This window comes from Chrysochloris asiatica, unplaced genomic scaffold, assembly GCF_000296735.1.
Source record: "Chrysochloris asiatica unplaced genomic scaffold, ChrAsi1.0 scaffold00014, whole genome shotgun sequence".
Classification (NCBI taxonomy): Eukaryota; Metazoa; Chordata; class Mammalia; order Afrosoricida; family Chrysochloridae; genus Chrysochloris; species Chrysochloris asiatica.
The window spans coordinates 1,933,193-1,940,102 of NW_006408532.1; positions in this window are offsets into that span (position 1 = coordinate 1,933,193).

The window sequence follows — 6,910 nt, forward strand, 5'->3', positions numbered from 1 at the left end:
TCCGATCTTTCCCCCACGTGGTCTCTCCCAAGATGGCGGCTCCTGGAGCAGCCGAGCGTCCTGGACTAGAAAGCAATACATTTCTTGCTTCTGCCACAAATTCCCCTAGCTGTGAACCTTCCAACCTTCTAAGTATTCCTTTATATGTGGTTCAGAGTTCTGGGACCATCCCCTGAGCCTCCTTGCTCGGGTATTCTGTCTTGTTGTTGGGGGAGCTCTCTGCTATACATCCACCCGATCCGCCACCTTGTTTGTTCCTGTTGCTGGTAATTTTTTAACTGTCTTGATCAATTTCTTCTTCTAAGCCTGCTCTAGTTTTCTACTTCAGACTGTGTTAGTTTAGGTAGATCATGTGTTCAAATGCCAACTCTCTTAACTAGAATGTTATTATTTAATATAGATATATTATCTTTCTCTTTTTAAAACAGTTACAACTTCTCTTAATGATATTACTGTTTAGCAGTTTACATATGCTATCATCTTTGCCATATAGCTCTGACTAAGACTTCTGGCACAATATTGAATAGGAGTGGTGATAAAGGGCATCCTTGTCTGGTTCTTGTTCTCAAAGGGGAATGGCTTTAGTTTCTCTCCATGGAGAGTGATGTGGGCTGTTGGTTCTTGTTGTGGTACTTTAGTTTAAGCAGTGGACTGCTAATCATAATGTTGGCCGTTCAAATCCACCCACCACTCTGCAGAAGAAAGAGTTAGTCTTGGAAACCCTATATAGGGTAGCTATGAGTCAGAACCAACTCAATGACATTAGATTTGTTTGCTTATTTTTTGGTTTTATCATCAGTTAAGGAGTCCTGAGGATGCAGTGGACGAAGTGTTGGGGTGCTAACCAAAATGTTGGTGATTTGAATCCACCAGCCTTTCTGGGGGAGAATGATGAAGCTTTTCTAACAATTTATAGCCATTCTACTCTGTCCTGTAGGGTTGTTATGAGCTGAAATCGACTGGGATTGTCAGCTGGTCCTGCATTTACTGTCTCCATTTTATAGATAAGGAACTCAGGACTCAGAGAGGTAAAGTGACTTATCCATGGTCACACAGTGAGGATTTGAACCTAGATCGGCCTCCCCTGGAGGCCCATGAGCTGATGCTTTCAGGATCAACAAGAGTTAGCCAGGTGGAGAAGGCAAACAGGTAGGGAGGCCTTGGGTGCTAAGCACAGGACTGATGAGTTTATCTTTGTGGCTGATAGGGAGGGACGATGTGGTCAGATTGGTGTTTTCAGAAGTTATGGAAAGTGGGTTAGCAAGGGAGGCTTTAAGGTGAGACATCTGGGAGGAGATAGCAGTGATGAGACTGGCGTGGCCGATTCCTGAGTGTCTAAGCAGTCTGAGGCCACAGTTCCACTCACAGAGAACTTGTCCCCACCTCACCCCAACTCTTTCCTGCTGGGTGTCAGGGTGGGAGGCCCTTCACCTCCAAACCTTCAGCCTCCGTCACAGTTTTCTTGTGAAAAACAAGGCCAACGCCTTCCAACTAGCTGAGGACAATGTGAGAATAAATGATAAAATATGTAAAGCTTGTAAGCGCTGCTTTGAGAGGAAAAAAGTCCCACGGATGTGTTATTTTCCCTAAATCCGGATTTCTCCATGTCATCTCCCCTGTCAGAGAAGTTGTTCGGATTCCCAGGGACAGAGACGCTGGAGTTAATGGAAGTGTATCAGCTAAGGCCCAACTCCGTTCAAGTCGCCTGCTGCAGAATACATTTATTTCCCACCATTTCCAAGCCGTCTCATTAATCTGCAAGATCCCCAGTTCTAATGTGCTTCCCGGGAGCGATTGAATTCCTATAGTTCTGTTATTTATTTATATTTCTGGTCTGACGAAGTCAGAGACAAAGCTGTGAAGACGTGAGGCTCGAATTTAAAATACGTGTCTGTGGTGTGCAAGGGTGTGTTTTGAGAGTAGACGGGGCTCTGCAGTTCCCCTGGGCTCACAGGACGTGTGGGCCTGTTTTGCAGCGATGGGTGGGGGGTCATAGCATTGCTGCTGTCATGTTTGTGCAAGGTGGGGTAGCACCCTGCTGTCGATGAACTGATTGTTTAAGGGATTGTTTCCACAGAGGTGAGTTTGCTCTGGAAGGTGAGCCCAGGCTAGCCCATAAGTGTCCCTGCTCACCCCCTCACAGAACCAGGAAATGCCAGGGTGGTTCTAGAGGAGACTGGATTCTGCCTGGTAAGAAGGAGCTTAGAGTCCTGGTATGGCACCATAGAATAAGTACTGGACCTCAGGGTCGGTTTCGATCCCAAGGTTGGCGGTTTAAATTTACCAGCCTCTCCGCAGAAACCTTCTACAGGGTCGCAGTGAGTTGGAACCAACTCGATGGCACTTAATAACAACAACAAAGGGCTCCGTGAGCCCCTGCCACGCCACCCTTCCACCCTGGTCTGTCATGGAGCCCAGTGCCTTGCTTGGGCTATAGCCCAAATACTTTTAGGTTGAATGGGTGATTAGGGTAAGGAGGCTAAAGTGTCAGGTATTGCCTGGATGGCTTCATTGATCTGGAGTCTAATTTTGTCATCATCAGAAACCATTTTACAGCCAAGGAGACTGAGATTCAGAGAGACTGTGGACCAGGCAAGGATACCCAGCAAAGATGCCTCAGGGCTGGGCTTCACTCTGGTTCAACTTTCCAAGTGGGCCAGAGGAGGTTGGTTGGTGGATGGGGATGGGGGGTCCTACCAGGAAACACCAGGGAGCTAATCCAGTATAGGTGGAACTGGGCACTGTGGCCAGGGGATGGGGACAGGTCCATGAGGAATGCGGAGCCCTCCGCAGAGGATAAATATAAAAATCTCCACCTTGCTTGTGAGTCTGGATGATTTCCTAGTCTCTGTGTGGAAAGGTGGCAGCCTGGGAAGGATTCTGGACTCCTTGGACCTGGATCTCCATTAACGTGGCCCGGGATGCTTTTAAACTCCTGAAACCAAGCAGCACTCCAGACCAATTACTGAAAATCGTGGGGATTGAGCTGTCAGTGAGGGTGATGCTAGAGGGTTATGGAGAGGGAGACAGGTGTCAAGGGCATAGACTGCTGGATGGAAGAACCGAGCTGAATTTGAGGGGTTCATTTTTATTGAGGGTAAGTGCCAATGGCAGAATCGAACTACTGATCCCGCTTGCCATCCTGACTCTTGACTAGCACATTGGCCATGGATCTGGAAAGAAGTATGTCCCTTGTCCCTTCCAGAGCTAATGGTCAAGTCCTTTTGGCTTTATCTCTGAAACTCAGGCATTTTTATCAGAAAAGATAAACTGGGTCTACACCCACATCTGCCCAGAGAAGCCTGGGAAAGGATGCTGTGAGCCTTCCTCATATACTCTGATCGTTAGGGCCATTTGCCTTGAGACCTGCCCACTGCTGGGGTGTCAGGTCTTGGGTTTGCTAATTGTTGTTTCCCCCCAGGAATGGGTTGGGTACCCCCCCCTTTCTGAGCCTTCCTGACTTTGGAACCTGGCTATCCCCACTTCAAATGCTAGTGCCCCTGCTTTGCCTTTCTGTCCAGACACCAAGCTCCCCAAGGACTGGGCTTGGTGTGCCCTGGGCCAGTGTCCACATGCCTCCCTCATATAGCGTACCCAGTACCCCCTCCCTTCCATGCTGGGGAGGAACAACAGAGACTGGAGCAAGTGGAAAGGGACCATGTGTGCCAGGCACAGGCTGGACATTTTCTTATACAATCTCATTCAACACAGTGGTCCTTTTAGGTGGGTCTTCTTCCCATTTTTAAGATTAAGAAAATGAAGCCTATGGAAGTGATAACATTTCACAAAAGCTTCCCAGCAGATAGGTGGAGAAGCCCGCATTTATATTCTATTCTGGTCCCAGGGAGGACACTCACCTGCTAGAATAATCCTATTGGCAGGAGAACAGGTGACAAAGACTAGACCCTTTTTGTGGAGTAATCTGGACCACGATGTCTAAGGCAGACATGGCAGTGGTGGGAGACAGGCAGTGTTTAAGCAGGAATGTGGGGTAGAGCTTGCCCCTTGGAGCCCTTGGGAAATATGAGGAATGGATCAGCCCAAACCAACCCTTCTCTTTCTGGCTTCAGTTGCCCCACCTGAGCATGTGAATTGTTGTTAAGTGCTGCTGAGTTGGTTCCAAATCATAGCAACACTGTGTAGGGTTTCTGAGGTTGGCCCAGGACCAGGCAGTGTTTCGTTCTATTGTACAAAACATTCGCTATGAGTCGGTACTGACTCGATGGCACCTAACAACAACAGTTATGTAGTACTCAATGTGCCACATGATCTGATTGAATTGTCCCAACAACCTTGTAAAGCTAGGTCTTCTTATTCTTACTGTCTGACCCAGTCAACCTCATTTCCTTCCCATCACTGCTGCTCCCTGCAAAGACTGTGCTTCCATGTTTGTGTCTACCTTAACTGACTTGAATGCCCTGTCAGGGCAGGACTGTGTACCTTGTGTCCCTAATGCCTAGAACAGTTCCTGGCTCAATGAACCTCTCAAGAAATGCATGAGTGAGGGTGGAATGAATAAGCCCCTTTTTTCTAGAAAAGGAAACTGAGGCCCACAGAGCACAAGCTTGTCTGTTGTTAGCTGGGGGCTCTCTCACCCCTTCCTTCCGGAGCTGACAGCCTGGAATTCCAGGTGCGCCTATGTGTGTCCCCAGTCGGAATTACCAGCAGGTTCACACTGCCTAAAGAAACTTCCAGTCCATGCTGTGGCTTTAGATCAGCTTAGAAAACGTGTGTCCCGTGACTGCTCCAGGAATCTGGGCATTTAGCCCAGAAAAGAGTGTGTTTCCTGGCTTCCCAAGAACTGGGGCCCACCCCGCCCCCGGCTTGGGTGTGCAGAGAAGGAGAGAGAGGTTGGAAAGCGACAGTGTGAGTGAGACCTTATCATCTGAGGCTCACTGTCCCTCAGGCCCAGCCCACCATGGTGGAGAGCTGCCCAGGGAAGGAACATCTTCTGAAACAGCATTAGTGCCCTCGAGTTACTTCCTGGAAAAGAACAGGAAGTTCACAGGGATTTTAATCTCTGGGGACTCACTCCCGGCACACTGGTTACTATGGGCCAGATGTGGGTGGGAACGGCTTCTGTTGGGTCATCAGGTCACCTGGGCCAGATGTTTCAAAAGCTCCTCCCAAAGCATCCAGCGGCTGGCCTCTCATTCTGAGGGCCGAGAGTAGGTTTACAAGGTGTCTTTGAAGAGAGCTGGAGTCATCGGGCCATGATGCCTGCATGCTGTCTGATTTCATGATGAGCTTCTCTTCTCACAAAAACGGAAAAACGGTCAGTGCTTCTCTCTTTCCTGCCCCAATTTTCAATTTTATTTTCTCTCCCTCTTGACCAAGGAGTTGCCATGTTGGCTGTCTTGGGGTGCCTCTTCCCTTAGGCTGAAAGATCCAACAGTCCTTACAGGGGCTTCTCGGGAATAGACTGAGCACATTTATGAGAGTATGAAAATCTGCTTTCTTGTACTCATAGGAGGATTCCAGCCTCGCTTCTCCTCAGTCAGGATTAGAAAAGGTCACCAATGAGGACATAGCCTCTTGAGTTTGTAGTTGTTGTTAGCTGCCATCAAATGTGCTTCTACTCATAGTGACCCAATGAGTTACAGAACAAAATTCTGCCTGTGCCATCCTCACAATTGTTACTACCCGTTACTGCTGCCACTGTGCCAGTCCATCTTGTTGGGCCTCTTTTTCACTGACCCTCTACTTTATCAAACATGATGTCCTTCTCCAGGGATTGGTCCCTCCTGATAAAATGTCCAAAGTATGAGAGGCAAAGTCTGGCCATCCTGGCTTCTAAGGAGCATTCTGACTGTACTTCTTCCAACACAGATTTGTTTGTTCTTCTGGCAGCCCATGGTACTTTCAGTATTCTTCTCCCACACTGTAGCTCAAATGCATCAATTCTTCTATGGTCTTTCTTATTCTTTGTTCAACTTTCACATGCATATGAGGCTATTGAAAATACCGTGGCTTGGATCAGGCACACCTTAGTGCTCAAACCGACATCTTTGCTCTAGAACACTTTAAAGAGGTATAGCGATACTGTGCAGCAGATTTGCCTAATACAATACATTATTTAATTTCTTGACTGCTGCTTCCATGAGTGTGGATTGTGGATTCAAACAAAATGAAGTCTTTGACATCAATCTTTTCTCCATTTATCATGATGTTTGCTGGGTCCATAATGTCCAGCTGAAGGCTGTGTGAAATTCTTACTCACCTCTAGTGAAATGAGAAAGCCTAAAGAGTGTGGCTGGGATAGTGCTGCAGAATAATGCACTGGACCGAAAGGCCAGTTGGAACAGCAAGGTTCAAACTTACCAGTGTCTCCTCAGAAACCCTACTATACAGGGTCACTATGAGTCTGAACCGACTTGATGGCACTTTACAAAAACAAGGGCAGGGCAGGGCTCCGCTGGAGAAAGATGAGGCATTCTGCTCCCGTAAAGATTTAACAGCCTCGGAAACCCTGTGCAGGGTCGCTATGAGTCGGAACCGACTCCACGGCACATAACAACAACAACAACAACAACAACATCCTTTGTTTTATAAAAGATGATGTCTTAGTTATCCAGTGTTACTATAATAGTGGACGGCTTTAACAAACAGAAATTTATTTTCTCACAGCTAAGGAGGTTGGAAGTCTGAATTTGGGCTGCCTGCTCTAGGAGAAGTCTTTCTCTCTCTCTGTCTCCTGGTTCTACGAGGTTCTCAGTGCACGGACCGTGGGTCCAAAGAACGAGCTCCACTTTTCTTTCTTGGTGATACTTCTATCTCTGTTCTTTTCTCTGTCATAAAAGATAAAAGGTGATGCGGGCCACACACCGGAGAAAGTCCCCATACATGAGATCAGGGCTGTCACCTGAGTAAGGGTGTTGTACCCCTCTAGCCCCCATATACCTTATTGGCG